Raw genomic sequence first — 20905 nt, 5'->3', positions numbered from 1 at the left:
CCGAGAGTCGTGCACTGATAATTAAATGGTAAGGCGACCGCTCGCCATCAGTGGGGAATCCGGGTTCATTGCGATCTACAGCGGATGCTTGCCGATATTCACAACTGCGAATACATTTAAGGGGCTCCGGAAAAGCTCAAAATCATGAAAAGTTCAATTTTTACTTTTTTGCGTTTTCTGAATCTGCAGACTATTACCTTTTAATAGATGTATAATTTATTCAATTCCGAAGACTACAACTATTTTTAAATTTTTTTTGAAATGTGTTCTACATGGGCGTGACCCACTGTGGCGCTGTTAAACTGCTGTCAAATGGTGTTATTATTAACGTCCGTGTTCATCAGGTACATTTTAGTGATGTGAGATAAAGTATGTGTTGTGGCTAACCTGTGATGGTTCAATACATATCGCTGGTGTGATTGTCGATTGTTTCATGTTTATTTACTCTGTCGTTATCTCGAAAATATTCGTAATTAATTCTGTTTGTATAATAATGAGTAAAAGTAAAGTTATTAGAAATCCTCTGAAGGCTTTTAAGAAAAGGAGAAATGTTGGAAAGCCAATGGTATGTGTTATTACTGTAAACAATAAAGACGATAACCAAGTGAGTGAACCTAACCTCTCAAGTTCACCTGCCCATAGCAGTCAAAGTGGGAAAGAAAATACTTCACAGAAGAAGCTTGGTTCAATGAGTGAAAACTATGAATGTTTTATGGGCGAATCGGATGTGAATGAAATATTTGATATGTCGGTTCTCAAAGGAATTTTTTTCAAACTGTGTAAGATGTATTCATTGTAGTGAAGTTGGTCTGGAACTCTCCATAATAAAGCACGTAGGACTTGCTAGTGAAATACAACTGAATGTGATAAGTGTTCATACATGACCACCTTTTGGAACAGTGTTGCAGTAACTGCAGCTGAAGAAAATGGTAGCAAAACCTACGAACACAACAACGAGCGATGCTTGCTTTAGACAAGGAACGCCTTCGGGCTGCAGACAGGGCTGTAAAGAGTCTAGAAATACAAGCAAGAGTAAACAGGAGGAGGAACAAGAGGAAGCTGGAGGAGGAGTTTGCAGAGGATGAAGATAATCCATCCTATGGACCTGGAATGTACTAAAAAGTTAATCCAATCTTTGTCGCTCGATTCCCAAAACTTTTATTTTCTCATACTAATTACATGTTTTCTAAGGATCTTCCAAACATTTTTGTTTCAAACTTTCAGTAAATGTTACACAGTACCTTCTGCGTGATTTAACGCAGCCTTTTTCCAAAAAACTGTATATTTTTGAATATATAAATAAAAAATTGCAAAAAATGTTGTGAATTTTCATTACAATTGAAAAAAATCATCTTTAATAACTGAGCTAAAATTTTGTAAAATCCCTGTGTTAAGTTGTAGCCCATATTCCAATAAATAATCTGTAAAAAGTTCAACTTCCTACCTCAAATACTTTGTGAGGAAGGATGTAATTTATAAGCGTTATTTTAACATTGCATTTATAGGGCGTTCCGGAGCCCCTTAACGCAAACGTCCATATGTCATCGTTTCTGCGTCACAATCTGTACTCGTACACACGTTATGTAATTTCGGCACAGGGGAGGGCATTTTGATTGAAAAGTCGCTGCCTGGTATCGGCGGATAAATACAATATGCTGTGCCTGTGTTGTTAAAAAGAAGGATGCAATGTTCCTTCGGAAATGTATGCATCATTCTAATTAACAAGACAGGCACTGCAGTAACGTCTGAAAGTTTATGGATGCAGTTCTGATTCACCCTATATCCACTGCTAGCCACTGAAATTATTTTTATTATTTTTTTATTTACACGTCAAGTTCTGTAGGACCAAATTGAGGAGCCACTCTCCAAGGTCATGGAACGTGTCAGTACATAAAAGTAATAACAGATAAAAATAAATGTTCATGAACCTGAAAAAAGTCAGTCCATAAATTTAAGTAAACGCTACCAGCAATACAATAAGAATCAGCTTAATTTTTCAAGGAACTCCTCGACAGAATAGAAGGAGCGACACATGAGGAAACTCTTCAGTTTCGATTTAAAAGCGCGTGGATTATTGCTAAGATTTTTGAATTCGAGTGGCAGCTTACTGAAAATGGATGCAGCAGTATACTGCACACCTTTTAGCACTAGAGTTAAAGAAGTCCGATCCAAATGCAGGTTTGATTTCTGCCGAGTATTAACAGAGTGAAAGCTGCTTATTCTTGGGAATAAACTAATATTGGTAACCAGAAACGACAATAAGGAATATACATATTGAGAGGCTCATGTCAAAACATCTAGACTCGTGAAGAGGTCGACAAGAGGTTCGTGAATTCACACCACTTATTGCCCGAACCGCCCGTTTCTGAGCCAAAAATATACTTGTAGAATGGGAAGAGTTACCCCAAAATATAATACCACACGACATAAGCGAATGAAAATAAGCAAAGTAGACTAATTTTCGTGTCGAAGTATTACTCACTACTGATACCGTTCGAATAGTAAAATTAGAAGTATTAAGTCTTTGAACAAGGTCTTGAACGTGTGCTTTCCACGACAGCTCACTATCTATCTGAACACCTAGAAATTTGAACTGTTCAGTTTCACTAATCATATGCCTGTTCTGTGAAATTAAAACGTCAGGTTTTGTTGAATTGTGTGTTAGAAACTGTAAAAACTGAGTCTTACTATGATTTAACGTTAGTGTATTTTCTACAAGCCATGAACTGAAGTCATCTACTGGACTATTTGAAACCGAGCCAGTGTTGCACACAACATTCTTTACTACCAAGCTAGTGTCATCAGCAAACAGAAATATTTTAGACTTAGTCGTAATACTAGAGGGCATATCATTTATATAAATAAGGAATGAAGATGGCATGTAGCAAATTTCACGTTCTCAAAAAGTAAAGTACACGCTTGGAAACGCAAACAGTTAGCATTTAACTGTAACTGAAAAAAGTAAGTAGGAGTAACAACATTTTCGTTTTGTATTTAAGGAAAAATTACGCAGTAATTGCATTGATTGTGAGAAGATCGCGTCATGCCTCGTGATAGAAGGAGAAGCGTCTACCAGCACGTGTTACAATTTGTCAGGGGCAATATCACCTGGAGTGACTGAAGTTTATCGTTTCCCGATATTGCTGCTCCCGTTGTTGGGAATCCCACGAATGTTGTGCGATTATGGAATCTATTACTTCAGGTGAGCCATACGCCAAGCCGTGCAGGATATCAGTGGTCCCACACGACTTGCGCCCAAGAGGGCAGACATATTGTTCGCTTGGCTGTGCGGGATCGTACACCCATGTCAGTTACCTTGGATTAGGAAGTGGTCTTGTTTGCAGAAGGACAAGTTTCACACGGACATTGCTTTGACGTCGGTAGCACCACTGAATGTCGACAAGGTGATCGTCTTGCGGCTTTCCTTGATACGGCAGCAGAGATAGGAGTGCCTACAGTGGCACGTCCCAAGGGCAACGCTGGACTCATGAGTGCCACCACGTGGTCTTTTCCAGACGAGTTCTCGTCCTGCGTGCAGTGTCATGATGGACGCGCCCATGTATGGAGGCTCCTAGCAGAAGCAACATCGCCAGATTGCATTCATCATGCCGGCCAAGCACCAGATGTGATGCTACTTGTTTTCATTTGGTACACAGCCCTGTTACCTTTGTTTCCCATAGTCGGTACTTAGGGGCAGCTGCTGTCACTTTTATGACGTGTTAAAGCCAATGTCTGTGGGCTATCTTCTAGGTGTCATTGTCGGTATCTTTCAACGAGATAACACAAGACCGCTTGTAGCCCCTGCTGCTCTCATCTAACTCTGTACAGAGGTTGTTCGGCTCTTGCCCTGTCTAGCATATTGTTCCACTGTACACATCTGGTCGTGGGTTCCCGAGAGATTGACACATCACCACTCGGCAGCCACTACGATTGATGAACTTTTGCAGAGAACTGAAGCAGCATGGAAATAGGTACTCATGTCTTCCATTCAAGCTCAGTTCCTCTCTGTGTCCAGCTGGATTAAAGCCTTTCTTGATGCGAGAGGTTTCAGATCTGTGTGCTAAATTTCGCATCCTATATTCCCACAAATCACTCACAAATGTAATCTCGAAATCTTGCTGCTTTACTGTATACGTAGAATACGTAAAATTTTATGATTTTCTATCCTTCCCGGTTTTCCAGTTTTAACACCCACCAATGCATTTAATTCTGAGGAATACCTTGTGCATATTTCTAGACTGATAGAAAACGACTTCCGCGATGTTAATAGGCTACCAGATTTTTTAAACCTAATGTACGAGAAGTTAAACACTATTGGGCGTTCCTGGTTCACTTAGGGGAATATGAAAATAATGTAAAGAAAAATACTGAATTATTTGTTCAGCTAGAAGTGATTGTTGCATAATTGTTGAGGAGCATCACTTTATTTTCATCGCGATAAACGTAATCGTATTTCCCTGATGTCTCTGTGAAAATATCGGCGTAGATGTATGTATAAGAATCGGATAACGATCGTGACAGCTACCAAGCTACGTCTTCAGTAAAATTTTAAATAAAAACACCGGGACAATTTCATGAAGATAGAAGTGTGTAACTGTTCTTTCACTTTATAACAAGTTAATCCTCCCTTAACATACGTCCAGTTAAACTTGTAATAACATCTTAGTAAAGCCTTGAATATGCGATAGAAGTAACAGAATTGTATTTATTTATTTGATGTAAGTTCCGTTCTGTAAGGGGACGTCCTTTCTACACAGAATTTCTTGAAATGGAGTAACATAATCGAAACTCCTATATCTAGCGCAAGAAAGCTCTGACAAAGAAATTGCAGTGTTCCTCATTAGTAAAAGACATGACTTGATATCTAAAAAAAATAGTGTAGTTAGTAAATGGCAGGTGGATCGCAGATTTTTCGAACCATACTGACGTAAGTTTAAAAATGAGTGTGGGACCGCTTGAAAGTCCCACATAAAATGGTAAGGGTTTTGTGCACTCTGTCAGTCACAGAGAAGGGTATGGGCCACTTTTTGCGATGCAGTGCGCCCTGATTTCATTTACTTGAGAATGTAGCAGATGTCTTCCTTACAGGGCTGCTGACACACTGGACCGTGAGAACATAGCGCTAATTGTGTGGCCCACATATTCGTCGGACTTGAATTTTATGGGACAGGGTGCTTGTTGGGATGCTATCCGGAGACGTATTTGGTGGAGAACCGAACACTGTGGGCCAATCGAGACCCAAAGAAAAAGCACAGTGCGCGGAATGGGGCGCTGTACCCATAGCGCTTCTAAAGGACTCTCGTAGAGTTTTCATACAAATGGAGACCGTACACTGCTGCCCGCTGTTGGTACACACTTCCACACAGATTGCCAAGCTGGGTCACTGATAACGGTTGCCACTGCAAGAGTGTAGATTACTGTCTGCTTGTTTCCTGTGTCTGCTTATAGCGGGGAAAGCCTACCGCATTTCATGAACAAAGTAGCATTTAGATGGTTTTAGACGTCAGTTAAAATCCTACATCACGGGGAATTGTTTCTTGCAATTGAAAAGCTGTAGGGTAGGTGGGCGCAGTGTGGTGAAATTTCGAACCAGGCAAGTCTTCATCAAAATGAGCAAGGGTACATTTATAGAAAACAAACTCAAGTCCGTGGAAACTCGTTCTCTAATCGTCGACATTTAGCGTAACTTTAAGAAGTTGCTTGCGCGTCTCTGTAACTTCGATGCTTCGCTTTAACATCGCTCTTACCACATTACGTAGTCTGCTCTCAAGTTTGGAGCCGATAGTGTTGCACTAAATAAACAGCATCATCTCTATAGACAAGTCCAGAACGACACTGTCTTCTCAGCACTAAAATTTCGCCTGAAAACTGTCAAGTTGATGCTACTGACAACGAAAAAAATGTCACCATAGATGAGGTGGAAGTTGTTTCACTTCGGGAGTATTTGGACTGTTGCGAAGATTGACAGATGTTACTGGTCGCACATTGATTTGCAAAGCGAGGTTTTCTGAAAGAGATAAATTCAAAGGTAATACATGCAACTTCCTTTACTAACTAATTTTTCGTGTCTTGTCTATAATGTACACTAGTTGCGGCCCGCGGTTACCCGTGGTTAAAAAATAGTTTATAAAAACATTTAATGCCGAAACCATCCACGCGTTTGCGAAATCACAAAAGTCGTCAGTTGGAAGTCTTGCGGCGCGAGCCACTTGCGGCCCAGCAAACCGTGCGACATTGGAAAAACAACTAACAACATTTGAAACGATGGGAAAAGGCGACAGAACTCATGTCGCTCGCAATTCAATCGCTTACTTTACGGAACACCCCTTTACGCGACCGAGTAGCGAATTACAAAACTGTGCCAGAAAAGGGAGTAAATAGCTTCACGACTGTTTGCGACACGTTTAGCTTAGTAAACATCATAATTGCCTCGGCGTACATGGAGTGCCAGAGATTCACTGCTATACGTCTCCGTAAACAACGCTCAGAAACTTGTTCTCTGTGTATATGTAGAAATAGCTGACTACCGACACTGTCTTGGTATGTATTTATTGCAACCTTGTATTAGCCCTCTCCTCCATCCCTCCTTCTCTCTCTCTCTCTCTCTCTCTCTCTCTCTCTCTCTCTCTTCCTGCCCCCTCTCTCTGTCCATCTCCTCCCGCCCCTTCTTTCTGTCCATCTGATCCTCTTGCTGTCTTTCTGTCCATCTCATCCTCCTCCCCCCTCTCTCCCAGTCCATCTGCTCCTACCCCCTCTCTCTATACATCTTCTCCCACCTCATCTCTCTGTCCATCTCCTCCTTTTTCCTATCTCTGACCATCTCCTCCCTTCCTCTCTCCCTGTCCATCTCCTTCTCTTTCCTTTTTCTGTCCATAATCTCCTCTCCCTCTCTCTGTAAATCTCCTCCTGCCACCTCTGTCTCTCCATCTGATCCTCCTGCTCGCTTTCTGTCCATCTCATCCTTCTCCCCTGTCTCTCTCTGTCCACCTCTTCCTCTCCCTCCCTCTCTCTTCCCTCTCTCTATCTCTCTGTCCATCTCCTAGTCACCCCTCTCTCTGACCATCTTCTCCTCCCCTTCTCTCTCTCAGACTGTCCCCTCCTACCCCTCTTTCTGTTGATCTGCTCCTACCACCTCTCTCTATATTTCTTGACCCTTATGGAAAGCCGGCCGCGGTGGCCGTGTGGTTCTAGGCGCTTCAGTCCGGGACCGTGCGACTGCTACGGTCGCAGGTTCGAATCCTGCCTCGGGCATGGGTGTGTGTGATGTGCATAGGTTAGTTAGGTTTAAGTAGTTCTAAGCCTAGGGGACTGATGACCTAAGATGTTATATCCCATAGTGCTCAGAGCCATTTGAACCTTGTGGAAACGAAAACACTAGAATCACTAAGGCCAGATCAGGTGAAGAGATCGGGTATGGCTTGCGCCACTGTTAATCCGTGCTCTGTAAACCAATTGCACCGTTTTCTATGACGTCACTGAGGACACACTTTCGAATCGTACGCTAAACGAGTGTATGCATCCTAATATGGTGGTGGATATTCCTCAAGCACATGTTTTGCAAAGTAGGAGTTACGTGTACTCATGTGGGCAGGGACCAGTGATCGTAAGTAAGTGTTTCTTAAAGGATTAACTAAACGTTGTATTTTTTTCTCAAACGTGGATGCCATTTTATGAAGAAAATTGACCACTTTTGTAGATAAATGCATTTTATACCGTGATAGTCCTGTAACCAAAGTTTGGTAACCGCTGCACAAAGTCACCCCGAACTGCATTTTTTGCAGGCAGATTGATTGATTACCTGAAGTCAAACTGTGTAAGCAATGTTGACCAAAAATAATGTTCAACTTCTCATGACTTGCCTTCTAGAATGATGTAGAGATTCAGGTTACACTCGCTGATCTCATTTCAAATTCATAACTTCATGCAGGCCACATGCAGTTGTGATTAACATAGTAGGAAGCATTTAGGATCATTTTTCAAGAGTAACTAGATGACTGCAGAATGTTTCCTCTTTTCTGGAAGAAACTGACTTTTTATAACGAAATGTAACTGCCTGAACCCTTAATTCGGCTAATAATCGGATGCCAACATTGTGTGTTCCAGTAACAGTTTAGGTAGGGAAACTTTCCATCTGTCAGATGTCTTTCGCAGGAGAAACGAGATAGGTATTTAATTTTGGATATTTTGTGAAATTACAGGTTACATTAACAGTAGTTAAAAGTGGACGACAGAAGCATCTTGAGAATAGTGACCGAATGGTTTTCGTCAGAAAAGGGGGAAGCGTAAACAAAAGCACACTTAAAAAGGTCATTAAAGAAACACTTTATGAGACATCATAGTAGGGGAAGACCACCGCAATAAACTTAAATCATTCGCAAAGCGAGATGTATTTCCCATAAGTCTGAGAAACAGAGATTATATTAATAAAAAATATCTTTATGCTGAAGTAAGTCATTTTTGAAAAGAGTCAATGCAGTCATTAACGCACTAGGAGTATATTTTTGTGTTAAAAACACGCAACAACCACGTCACGCTATTGGATCATATAACAGATTCATTCTCTTGATGGTTGAGTCGCAGTATCCATTGTCAATGTCCAACCCAAGATAGACGGAACAGTAGTTGAGTCTACTCCGATGGAGCCGGGTTTAAATTCTCGCTCCGCTCTCTAGTCTCAAACAGCCTATCCAGATTTAGTTTGTCAGTGGCTTTCCACAGTCATTTCAGGCGAATGTTGCGACGATTCCTTCACGAAAATTGTCATAGTCGAATTTGTTTTCTACCGGTCTACAAGCCGAGCTGTTATTCTTCTGCAATGACTAAACATTTTCCTTTTGTCAGTCTTCCTGTTAATATGTAAGTAGTTTTTAGGTACCTGTAGCACGTCGAACATTACAGCAGCGATTCTCTACACTTGGCGAACGAGTACGGCAGCTGATCTGTCACAGATGATCATTACAAGTATTTTTATTACTGGTCTGCATTTTTGCGTATGTGAGAATTTAGCTGTGAAAATGTGTGTATAGCAGATTTGCCTTCACTTGTTGAAAATGTGGCGAAATATCACCCAACAATAAATTTGAAGACACGGGACATAAGAAGCCTCCTCCTGGAAAATAAATATGGTGACTCGGCTGCGTTCATCATTCTCATAGAAATCGAAAATCGCTAACGCAGCATTCATTGCAATGGATATAGCACTGGTTACACGAAGTACGTATGAAACAAACTATGGTTTCTTATTAGTGCCAGGGCTGCTTGCGAGTAAAGGGTAAAGAGGTAAGCTGCAAATTCGGCCAATCAAAGGATAAAGGTTCCCCCTACTTCCCCTCCCCGTCACCTCCTAATCCTCCTGCACATCACTGTTCCTTTTCACTTGTAGTGAGCTATTTACAAGAAACTTCATGGCGGAATAAATATACTGTGAAGGTATGGTCAAAATGCCTAATTCCTTAAACAGCTGTCTGTTGTTGGAATTACTGATTTCTGACAATGTGCGTGTTCCTTGATTTTTTAATAACTTTTCGCAATAATTTTGAGTAGTTTCTGTAGTCTGCAACCACTGCAGCATCTTTACTTGTTCTTATTGACATACGCATTTCCCCTTTCCTTTCACAAGATAGTTGTATCTCTCCACTGATTCATGGTTTTCTACATGGTTGTTTAATGCCCTTTCTGATTAGCCTATGACAAAAGCTATTTTCAAATCATGATACGAATTTATCATGGAATGATTTAAATTTTGTGTCAGCATTTGGTTCTTTATAAATTTCATCTCAGGTCCTCTCTTCTAAACTACCCTGAAAAACGTTTGTCCTCGATTAATCAATTATTCTGATTTCCACTTAGTAGACTGTATACTGTAAGGCACTATCTTATTTATCCTAATTAACTGTGCATAATGATCAGAGAGCATATGTTACTGGGTACACAGTTATTTCCTTGCTTTCAGCTTATCAAAGAAAACATTATCAGAGTTCTACTGTCTTTATCCACTTGTATTGGAAAACCTACTAAGATCAAAATGTAGGATCCAAATAAGATTTTTATGTCATTTATCCTATCAGAATCGTCCAGAAAATGTACACTGAAACCACTACAGACTACGAACAGCTTTGTGCTGTTTGACAGACAGCATACATACATATGCCTTACAAACAATTCAGAATATCACAGTGGGAATCTATATACACTTACAATTTAGAGTGAACTATCTTTCAGTATTAATTCACAAGCACACACTTCTTTGCGCTGATCTTGGCAATTTCTATTTGTTTCAAGGTTTTGAACTTGGGTCTCTCAACACATGTAGTAACTCCTCCTTTTCCTATATTAGTTCTACATGAGTAAGATGCCAGAGTGTAATATTTTATTTTTAACTTTTCTATCCCTGTGGTTCTGTGGTGTTCAGACTGGCACAAGATGTTGCTTAAAATCACTAAAGAGCTTTTTAAGCAACGGTTTTAAAAACTGCTGCAATTTTTGAGCACAGTGTTTTCCATTTTGTGTGTTCACTACAGCTCGTCGGCGGTGCCGGATTCCCTTAAGAGGAACCAGCTGCTGTCTGGGGCGTATTCAGGTCGCGGCTTGTTAAGCGCGCGCAACCAGAACTCCTCGTCCAATTCGCGGCAGCCGTGCACTGATTCGTCACGTGCGTCGAGACCAGCGACCTTCCTGCGCGATTTACATATCTGCAGATTTATTTTCCTGTGACCATTCTGTGCGAATCCTTATGGCGAATCTTTGACTCGCCCTACGCTAACTACTGTCCAGTAAGAGTCATAACGGCGACGTGTCTTCCACGTAGTTTTCGGTCCAGTATATTCCTGTTACAGACATCATGTGTTGACTATAAATGTCGAAAAGTTTCTTGATAATATAATAGGTCGAAACACGCTATGCGAAACCGAGTAGAAACTGCGTGCGTGCGTGCGTGCGTGTGTGTTTAAGAAAACAATTATGACGAAGTATGACACTTCTTTAATGAAGGAGAGATATCCATTGCGCCGCAAAAAATCATATTTTTCACTTGAATGCCTTACAATTCTTAGTAACAGATAAGAAATACTGTGGGGAATCACGCTTCCAAAAAACTACGTTCATCAAACCTAGTGTACTTACATTTATAAAGAATTATTTAATGAGGATTTATTAAGATGTTTCCTACAATGATGGAAGAATTACTGGATCTAAACAAATTACTGAATCATCTTAAATCACGACTGAAACGGAATTGCGTGTCACTTTCAAAACTAGAAGAGTAACTAAGAGAAGAAGGGGACATGAATGAATGCTCAGGTTTTGTAAATCTCCACGAAAGAATAACTAAGAACGTGAATTATTACACGTAATGCGGTACAATTTACCGAAATTTAAGCAAAGCCCCAGTTTGAAACATCGTTAAGTCTTTTTGAGTCATAATAAACAAGAGATATGATTTCCTAAATTACGGGAAGTCTGAAATAAAGTTGTCACTGGTGTTGCTTGTCGTCTTTTCATTTGCCACTCACACAAAAATAATTTTAAGTTTAAGACCCGTAAGTATATTAAAGAAAATATAGAATAGCTCACTATGACTATGTCTACGTATGCCATCCACTCATAGTTAAGACAGTTTATTTTACGTTCCTGTTAATGATTCTTTCTGTTCTTCAAATGGTTCAAATGGCTCTGAGCACTATGGGACTCAACTGCTGAGGTCATTAGTCCCCTAGAACTTAGAACTAGTTAAACCTAACTAACCTAAGGACATCACAAACATCCATGCCCGAGGCAGGATTCGAACCTGCGACCGTAGCGGTCTTGCGGTTCCAGACTGCAGCGCCTTTAACCGCACGGCCTTTCTGTTCTCCTGATCGTATTTTTGTACCACAGGAGGTCAAAACAAATGCAGTGTATTAGGATAGGAAGCTTGGACACAGGCGTTATCGTTCGAGATTTGGATTAGACTGATAAATATTGCAAAACATGACGTCAAAAATCGGTAGAAACCACAGCAGTAATACATAGACCGCAATGCATAATTTTAGTGACTGTAACTGGGGATATAAACTAATGATAATTTGTGCATATTAAACAGCGTATTTATCCGGAACCATGACAAAATTTAGTATAACACTCGCATAATTTCTTAGAATCCTATTCGTACAATAAACGAAAATTAAACATTCAAATGAAACTGTTTCAATCACAAGAAACGGAGAAGTCGACGTGTGAGTTCGTTAACAGATGAACCTGTTGATTCTCTACGTGTCACATATTTGAAGGCACACGCTCGATCCCCAGTCACACCGTCGTTCAACGATAGTCAAGAAAATAATGTGTGCTCGACAAAAGACGCCTATTGGCTGTACCTCTGAGGAGTTCCTGCAGTCAGCCCCCAGTGGACGCCCGGAGCCGCAACTCATGCCGCAGCCGCGCGGCAATGTGGCACAGCGGATCAGCTGGCCTCCGCGGCGATGGGCGCTGGGAACGAGCGAGCCGGCGCGCAATTACTGCCAGTTTGACGCTTCTGAAGGCGCTGGAAGCCTGCCAGCCCCACGCGCTCTTAGTCGTGGCGCCGTAGATGCAATTAGTATTGAGTGCTGCACGCCTTCCGGAGCTCTCTGCGTTCGGCTATGCAAGTACCCATCTGGCTATAATGCCCGCTAAAATGCTCTCGAACCAGTTTCATATACAGGGTGGTCCATTGATCGCGACCGGGCCAAATATCTCACGAAATAAGCGTCAAACGAAAAAACTACAAAGAACGAAACTTGTCTATCTTGAAGGGGGAAACCAGAAGGCACTATGGTTGGCCTGCTATATGGCACTGCCGTAGGTCAAACGGATATCAACTGCGTTTTTTAAAATACGAACCCCCATTTTTTATTTTATATTCGTGTAGTACGTAAAGAAATATGAATTTTTTAGTTGAACCACTCTTTTCGCTTTGTGATAGATGGCGCTGTAATAGTCACAAACATATGGCTCACAACTTTAGACGAACAGTTGGTAACAGGTAGGTTTTTTAAATTAAAATACAGAACGTAGGTACGTTTGAACATTTTATTTCGGTTGTTCCAATGTGATACATGTACCTTTCTCAACTTATCATTTCTGAGAACGCATGCTGTTACAGCGTGATTACCTGTAAGTACCACATTAATGCAATAAATGCTCAAAATGATGTCCGTCAATCTCAATGCATTTGGCAAAACGTGTAACGTCATTCCTCTCAACAGCGAATAGTTCGCCTTCCGTAATGTTCGCACATACATTGACAATGCACTGACGCATGTCAGACGTTGTCGGTGGATCACGATAGCAAATATCCTTCAACTTTCCCCACAGAAAGAAATCCGGGGACGTAAGATCTGGTGAACGTGCTGGCCATGGTATGGTGCTTCGACGACCAATCCACCTGTCATGAAATATGCTATTCAATACCCCTTCAACCGCATGGGAGCTATGTGCCGGACATCCATCATGTTGTAAGTAAATCGCCATTCTGTCATGCAGTGAAACATCTTGTAGTAACATCGGTAGAACATTACGTAGGAAATCAGCATACATTGCACCATTTAGACCGCCATCGATAAAATGGGGGCCAATTATCCTTCCCCCCATAATGCCGCACCATACATTAACCCGCCAAGGTCGCTGATGTTCCACTGGTCGCAGCCATTGTGGATTTTCCGTTGCCCAATAGTGCATATTATGCCGCTTTACATTATCGCTGTCGGTGAATGACGCTTCGTCGCTAAATAGAACGCGTGCAAAAAATCTGTCATCGTGCCGTAAATTCTCTTGTGCCCAGTGGCAGAACTGTACACGACGTTCAGAGTCGTCGCCATGCAATTCCTGGGGCATAGAAATATGGTACGGGTGCAATCGATGTTGACGTAGCATTCTCAACACCGACGTTTTTGAGATTCCCGACTCTCGCGCAATTTGTGTGCTACTGATGTGCAGAACTGCCGCGACAGCAGCTAAAAAACCTACTTGGGCATCATTATTTGTTGCATATCGTGGTTGACGTTTCACATGTGTCTGAACACTTCCTGTTTCGTTAAATAACGTAACTATCCAGCGAATGGTCCAGACATTTGGATGATGTCGTCCAGGATACCGAGCAGCATACATAGCACACGCACGTTTGGCATTTTGATCACAATAGCCATACATCAACAAGATATCGACCTTTTCCGCAATTGGTAAACGGTCCATTTTAACGCGGGTAATGTATCACGAAGCTAATACCGTCAGCACTGGCGGAATGTTACGTGATACCACGTACTTATATGTTTGTGACTATTACAGCGCCATCTATCACAAAGCGAAAACGTGGTCCAACTAAAACATTCATATTTATTTACGTACTACATGAATATGTAATATGAAATGGAGGTTCCTATTTTAAAAAACGCAGTTGATATCCGTTTGACCTATGGCAGCGCCATCTAGAGGGGCAACCATACCGGCATCTGGTTTCCCCCTTCAAGCTAGACGAGTTTCATTCTTCTTAGTTTTTTCGTTTGATGCTTATTTCGTGAGATATTTGGCCCGGTCACTATCAATGGACCACCCTGTAGATTATAGAAGAGCTTTTAGTGATACTCAACACGTTGTAGAAAGAGTAACACTATCTTGAAGGTTAGCAGATATAAATCTAAAAATTACTCTCGAGAAGGCACAACGAACCCTTTACTTCGCACGATGTGGCGACATGGGTAGGACAATGCACTCGCATTCGTGGGTGCTGCGGTTAGAGCTCGTCTTGCCATCTAGCTACATCTGCATGGATACTCTGCAAATCACATTCAAGTGCCTGGCGGAGGGTTCATCGAACCACGTTCACAATTCTCTATTATTCCAATCTTGCATAGAAAGAACGAACACCTATATCTTTCCCTACGAGCTCTGATTTCCCTTATTTCATCGTGGTGATCGTTTCTCCCTATGTAGGTCGGTGTCAACAAAATAGTTTCGCATATGGAGGAGAAAGTTGGTGATTGGAATTTCGTCAGAAGGTTCCATCGCAACGATAAATGCCTTTCTTTTAATGATTTCCAGTCCAAATCCTGCATCATTTCTGTGACACTCTCTCCCATATTTCGCGATAATACAAACCGTGCTGCCTTTCTTTGAACTTTTTCGATGTACTCCGTCAGTCCTATCTGGTAAGGATCCCACACAGCGCAACAGTATTCTAAAAGAGGACGGACAAGAATTGTGTAGGCAGACTCCTAAGTAGGTCTGTTACATTTTCTAAGTGTCCTGCCAATAAAACGCAGTTTTTGGTTAGCCTTCCCCACAACATTTTCTGTGTGTTCCTTCCACTTTAAGTTCTTCATAATTGTAATACCTCGGTATTTAGTTGAATTTACGGCTTTTAGATTAGAGTGAGTTATCGTGTAACCGAAGTTTAACGAGTTCCTTTTAGCACTCATGTGGATGACCTCACAGTTTTCAGTATTTAGGGTCAACTGCCACTTTTCGCACCATTCAGATATCTTTTATAAATCGTTTTGCAGTTTGTTTTGGTCTTCTTATGACTTTATTAGTCGATAAACGACAGCGTCATCTGCAAACAACCGAAGACGGCTGCTCATATTGTCTCCCAAGTCGTTTATATAGATAAGGAACAACAAAGGGCCTATAACACTACCTCGGGGAACGCCAGAAATCACTTCTGTTTCACTCGATGACTTTCCGTCAATTACTACGAACTGTGACAGGAAATCACAAATCCAGCCACATAACTGAGACGATATTCCGTAAGCAGGCAATTTCACTACGAGCCGCTTGTGTGGTACAGTGTCAAAAACTTTCCGGAAATCCAGAAATACGGAATCGATCTGAAATCCCTTGTCAATAGCACTCAACACTTCATGTGAATGAAGAGCTACTTGTGTTTCACAGGAACATTTTTTTTTAAACCCATGTTGACTGTGTGTCAATAGACAGTTTTCTTCGAGGTAATTCATAATGTTTTAACACAATACATATTCCAAAATCCTGCTGCATATCGACGTTAGCGATATGGGCCTGTAATTTAGTGGATTACTCCTACTACCTTTCTTGAATATTGGTGTGACCTGTGCAACTTTCCAGTCTTTGGGTACGGATCTTTCGTCGAGCGAACGGTTGTATATGATTGTTAAGTATGGAGCTAATGCATCAGCATACTCCGAAAGGAACCTAATTGGTATACAGTCTGGACCAGAAGATTTGCATTTATAAAGTGAAGTGTAAGGGAAGTGTAACAAAGTTCGCGATGCTACTGCTCTTCTTTGACCAGTCACATTGGTCTCCGCAGTACTTTTTTGAAATGAACATTTTTGCGACATATTAACCAGTAATGGAGCTTGACATCTATATTAGGATGGCGCGTATTTCATTTCGGTATTTGGAGGGACGCCTTGTCGACTTATATGTATAATTTTCCTGTGAGTCTTGTAGTTTTCGCGAAGTCGCCTTCTGAAACCCTGTAGATACTTATGAATAACCCTGTATAAACTGACAGCATTAAGCAACGGGGCTCCCTTGGCTGTTCGGCAGTTTTGCTGCAGTGGGTTACCAAGACTTGCCTTCCTAACGAATTTACTGTATATTGTGCAGAAGGATCCCGAAAGCAAAGGAACAGATGAGTCATCATCAATGTAAAAAATTGTGTCATATGCTCTAGTTTCCTTAGCGCACTAAATGCATTACAAGTGATTTACCCAGCACAAAAACTGAACAGAAACATGCAAGACACACTTCTGCTACAATGGTAAGGGGAACACACATCATTCTGCTGTTAGCCCAGGGCGTGGGAATGTGGTAAAATGAGCACGCGAATATAAAAGTCAAGACGACATTCAGGAATCACAATGTGTCCGTCCCGTGCAGGTTGTAATCTCACTGAGTCAGAGCGCCCTTCAGCTATGTGAAGAGTGGCTGGTGTCGCGGAATAATAAGCTGTGTTCAGTGAAGCCAGCTGACCGGACGTGGGATACCTCATACTGCTCATTCAGACAGGGCGAATTTATCCTAACTCCCCTCCGAATAACACGCACTCATGTTACAGACGGCTTCATAGTCCGCTGTGACGCATCCACAACCGGTGGTCCTCCTGGTTCACAAATCACTGTACAACACACTTTAAGAGAATGAAGAGAGAAAGAAAGAGAGAAGTACTTAGGTTGGGGCCACCACTGATTTTAACTAAGAGTGGTAAAAATTTAAATTTTTTCTAAATTCCCTAGACATCGCCCTAAACTTTTAGGATGGAGGATTTAGTGTATTACAAAACGCATGGCTTATTATACCCTTTAAGTACAGTCCTCATCCAGCCACGGTTTTCACAGTATTAGCTTAGCCTTCCTCTGTCAACGTTTTTTAACCACAGATTGTGAACTGAAGATGTTTTTAGTGTGGCTGCATGCGTGTCAGTGTGTATGTGTGTGTGTGTGTGTGTGTGTGTGTGTGTGTGTGTGTGAGTGAGTGATTTGGGATAACGAGTGCTAAAACCCTCATGCAAACACCAACTAATTTATTTTCGCTTACTGGATCATTTAACAAAGCGTTCTTCAATTTTTGTGATTGAAAGGGATTTAAACTTTTAGTGCTACCTACCCACGTGTAAGCCAATCTGCGCTGGGCACACTCTTCCTCTTTACTAAGCTTACTGGCGAAGGTTAATGCAACCCATCTCAACGTTATATTAGCGGGAGAAATTTTGGTGTGCGACAGAGAGCATTAATTACTGCGATGCTGAGAACAGGTCTACTGCATCTCCAAGAAGTCCTGCCCGTTCTAATGCTGATGGTAAACGTATTACTTCGGTTTTGGACGACTACTTGGCGCCCGAGCGCTATTGCTCTATGGTAAAGCTCTGGATTTGCATTGGGCTTGGTGGGGGGTGGGGAGGTTGTAAAGGATGTAGTGGCAAAGGTGTAAGACAACTTAGGTATGGATTGCAACACTTGCCTCACGAATGGTAAGGAAAAGCGAAGAAAAGAGCTCTGATGTGGGAAGGGAAAGGAAGGGTTCATTGTATTTGATAGGTTGGATGAATATTAGGAAGGATTTCGAGTGTTGACCGGAAGAGGCATCAAAGCGCTTGTACGTTCACTTGGCTGCTTCGTGAAAGGTTATTTCAGAGAGACGTATACGACATGTTGTAACAATTTAAGGACAGTCATCATATCCAGATGAAGTCACTCACAGTTGATTACATCCCTCAGAGCTAGCAAACTGCGGAACTGATGCTCCAAAAAGTCTCATACATATTCTATGAGATTAGGATCGCATGAGTTACTGGGTCGGACGAGGTGCGATGTGTTGCTTAAGTTTTCATTGTACCAGGACAGTATGTATACAGTCCTGTGAACAATGCTGTTTTCTTCTTAGAAGACTGGGATGCACACAGCATACTCATAATGAAGATATAGAAGAAAGGACAACACAATGTCACTGACACTGCTGAAAGTGTTAATTAGTTATTTACACGCTCCATTGATCATTTTGAACGATATATCGTAATTATGTGGAACGAGTCGTTTTACATTCACGTCGCGGATTAATATGTACATTGGTTACATTCTGAGCATTTCTAAGTTTGTTTTTTTTTTTTTTTTCAAAAAGAAAGAAGACATACAGATATAAGTTAGTACTTCCCACTCACCACCTTTTACATATTACAGTAATAGAAATTCTTCTACGGAAAAGAAGGCGTTGTCAAGGAGAAACTTTTCCAGTTTGTTTTCAAATTTTACTTTGCTATCTGTTCAAATGACTCTGAGCACTATGGGACTCAACTTCTGGGGTCATCAGTCCCCTAGAACTTAGAACTACTTAAACCTAACTAACCTAAGGACATCACACACATCCATGCCCGAGGCAGGATTCTAACCTGCGACCGTAGCGGTCGCGCGGTTCCAAACTGTAGCGCCTAGAACCGCTCGGCCACCCCGGCCGGCTTTGCTATCTGTCAGATGGCTCTGAGCACTATCTACATCTACATCTATACTCCGCGAGCCACCTTACGGTGTGTGGCGGAGGGTACTTATTGTACCACTATCTGATCCCCCCTTCCCTGTTCCATTCGCGAATTGTGCGTGGGAAGAACGACTGCTTGTAAGTCTCCGTATTTGCTCTAATTTCTCGGATCTTTTCGTTGTGATCATTACGCGAGATATATGTGGGCGGTAGTAATATGTTGCCCATCTCTTCCCGGAATGTGCTCTCTCGTAATTTCGATAATAAACCTCTCCGTATTGCGTAACGCCTTTCTTGAAGTGTCCGCCACTGGAGCTTGTTCAGCATCTCCGTAACGCTCTCGCGCTGACTAAATGTCCCCATGACGAATCGCGCTGCTTTTCGCTGGATCATGTCTATCTCTTCTATTAATCCAACCTGGTAAGGGTCCCATACTGATGAGCAATACTCAAGAATCGGACGAACAAGCGTTTTGTAAGCTACTTCTTTCGTCGATGAGTCACATTTTCTTAGAATTCTTCCTATGAATCTCAACCTGGCGCCTGCTTTTCCCACTATTTGTTTTATGTGATCATTCCACTTCAGATCGCTCCGGATAGTAACTCCTAAGTATTTTACGGTCGTTACCGCTTCCAATGATTTACCACCTATGGCATAATCGTACTGGAATGGATTTCTGCCCCTATGTATGCGCATTATATTACATTTATCTACGTTTAGGGAAAGCTGCCAGCTGTCGCACCATGCATTAATCCTCTGCAGGTCCTCCTGGAGTACGTACGAGTCTTCTGATGTTGCTACTTTCTTGTAGACAACCGTGTCATCTGCAAATAGCCTCACGGAGCTACCGATGTTGTCAACTAAGTCATTTATGTATATTGTAAACAATAAAGGTCCTATCACGCTTCCCTGCGGTACTCCCGAAATTACCTCTACATCTGCAGATTTTGAACCGTTAAGAATGACATGTTGTGTTCTTTCTTCTAGGAAATCCTGAATCCAATCACAAACCTGGTCCGATATTCCGTAAGCTCGTATTTTTTTCACTAAACGTAAGTGCGGAACCGTATCAAATGCCTTCCTGAAGTCCAGGAATACGGCATCAATCTGCTCGCCAGTGTCTACGGCACTGTGAATTTCTTGGGCAAATAGGGCGAGCTGAGTTTCACATGATCTCTGTTTGCGGAATCTTAACATCTGAGGTCATCAGTCCCCTAGAACTTAGAACTACTGAAACCTAACTAACCTAAGGACATCACACACATCCATGCCCGAGGCAGGGTTAGAACCTGCGACCGTAGCAGTCGCGCGGTTCCGGACTAAAGCGCCTAGAACCGCTCGGCCACCGCCGAGTGAGTAAGTGATTTTAGTTTTTTGCAGCATTGTACAACCTTTTTTGTGCTAAGGACAACCTTAAATACCAACCGGTGCTATATTATCATTTAAAGCTTGTAAAATTTGGTGAGTGAACATGTAAATGGCATTCTCAGTAGAGCAACTCTTCTGAAGCCGAAACTGTGAATTGCTGAGGACATTACTGTTGCTAAGGTCAGATACTATTCTAAAATTCATCACATTCGCAAAAATTTTGGAAAATGATGTCAGCAGTGAAACGGGTCGGTAGTTTTTGACATCTCTCTTATCACGTCGTGGTTCATGTTCACGGTTACCTGAATGAGTTGGCTTAAGTCATGGTACGAAAAACAGCCCCGAAACATCGCAGAGCCACGTCTGGCCTGAACTACATCCTCCACACATTGCGAGTTGAACGCCGCATTGGTCCGCCGAAACATCATTCGAAAAGAAACAGAAATACGACTTTTCGGACCATACTACACGCCTCCAGTCACCTTAAGTCCAGTTTCCATGTTATGTGGCCCATTGCAGATGTGTAGCTTTATGTGCCGCTATGAGCCTTCTGCGAGGTAACCGATTCCAA

General features: G+C 41.8%; 1 protein-coding gene across 2 annotated transcripts in view; it reads right to left on the bottom strand.

The window, feature by feature from the left end:
- LOC126469860 (organic cation transporter protein-like) overlaps nucleotides 1-20905 on the bottom strand; it is a 241660-nt gene that overhangs the window by 199259 nt on the left and 21496 nt on the right. The window contains exon 1 of one of the 2 annotated variants that reach the window (XM_050097169.1): nucleotides 12354-12483. The exons of the other annotated variant lie outside the window; for it this stretch is intronic. The gene's annotated coding sequence lies outside the window, so the exon portion shown is untranslated. Of the gene's footprint in view, nucleotides 1-12353; nucleotides 12484-20905 lie in introns of those variants that run through there. 2 annotated transcript variants of the gene reach the window in all.

Source organism: Schistocerca serialis, chromosome 3, assembly GCF_023864345.2.
Source record: "Schistocerca serialis cubense isolate TAMUIC-IGC-003099 chromosome 3, iqSchSeri2.2, whole genome shotgun sequence".
NCBI classification, from domain to species: Eukaryota; Metazoa; Arthropoda; class Insecta; order Orthoptera; family Acrididae; genus Schistocerca; species Schistocerca serialis.
This window is presented reverse-complemented; position numbering and strand designations above follow the sequence as displayed.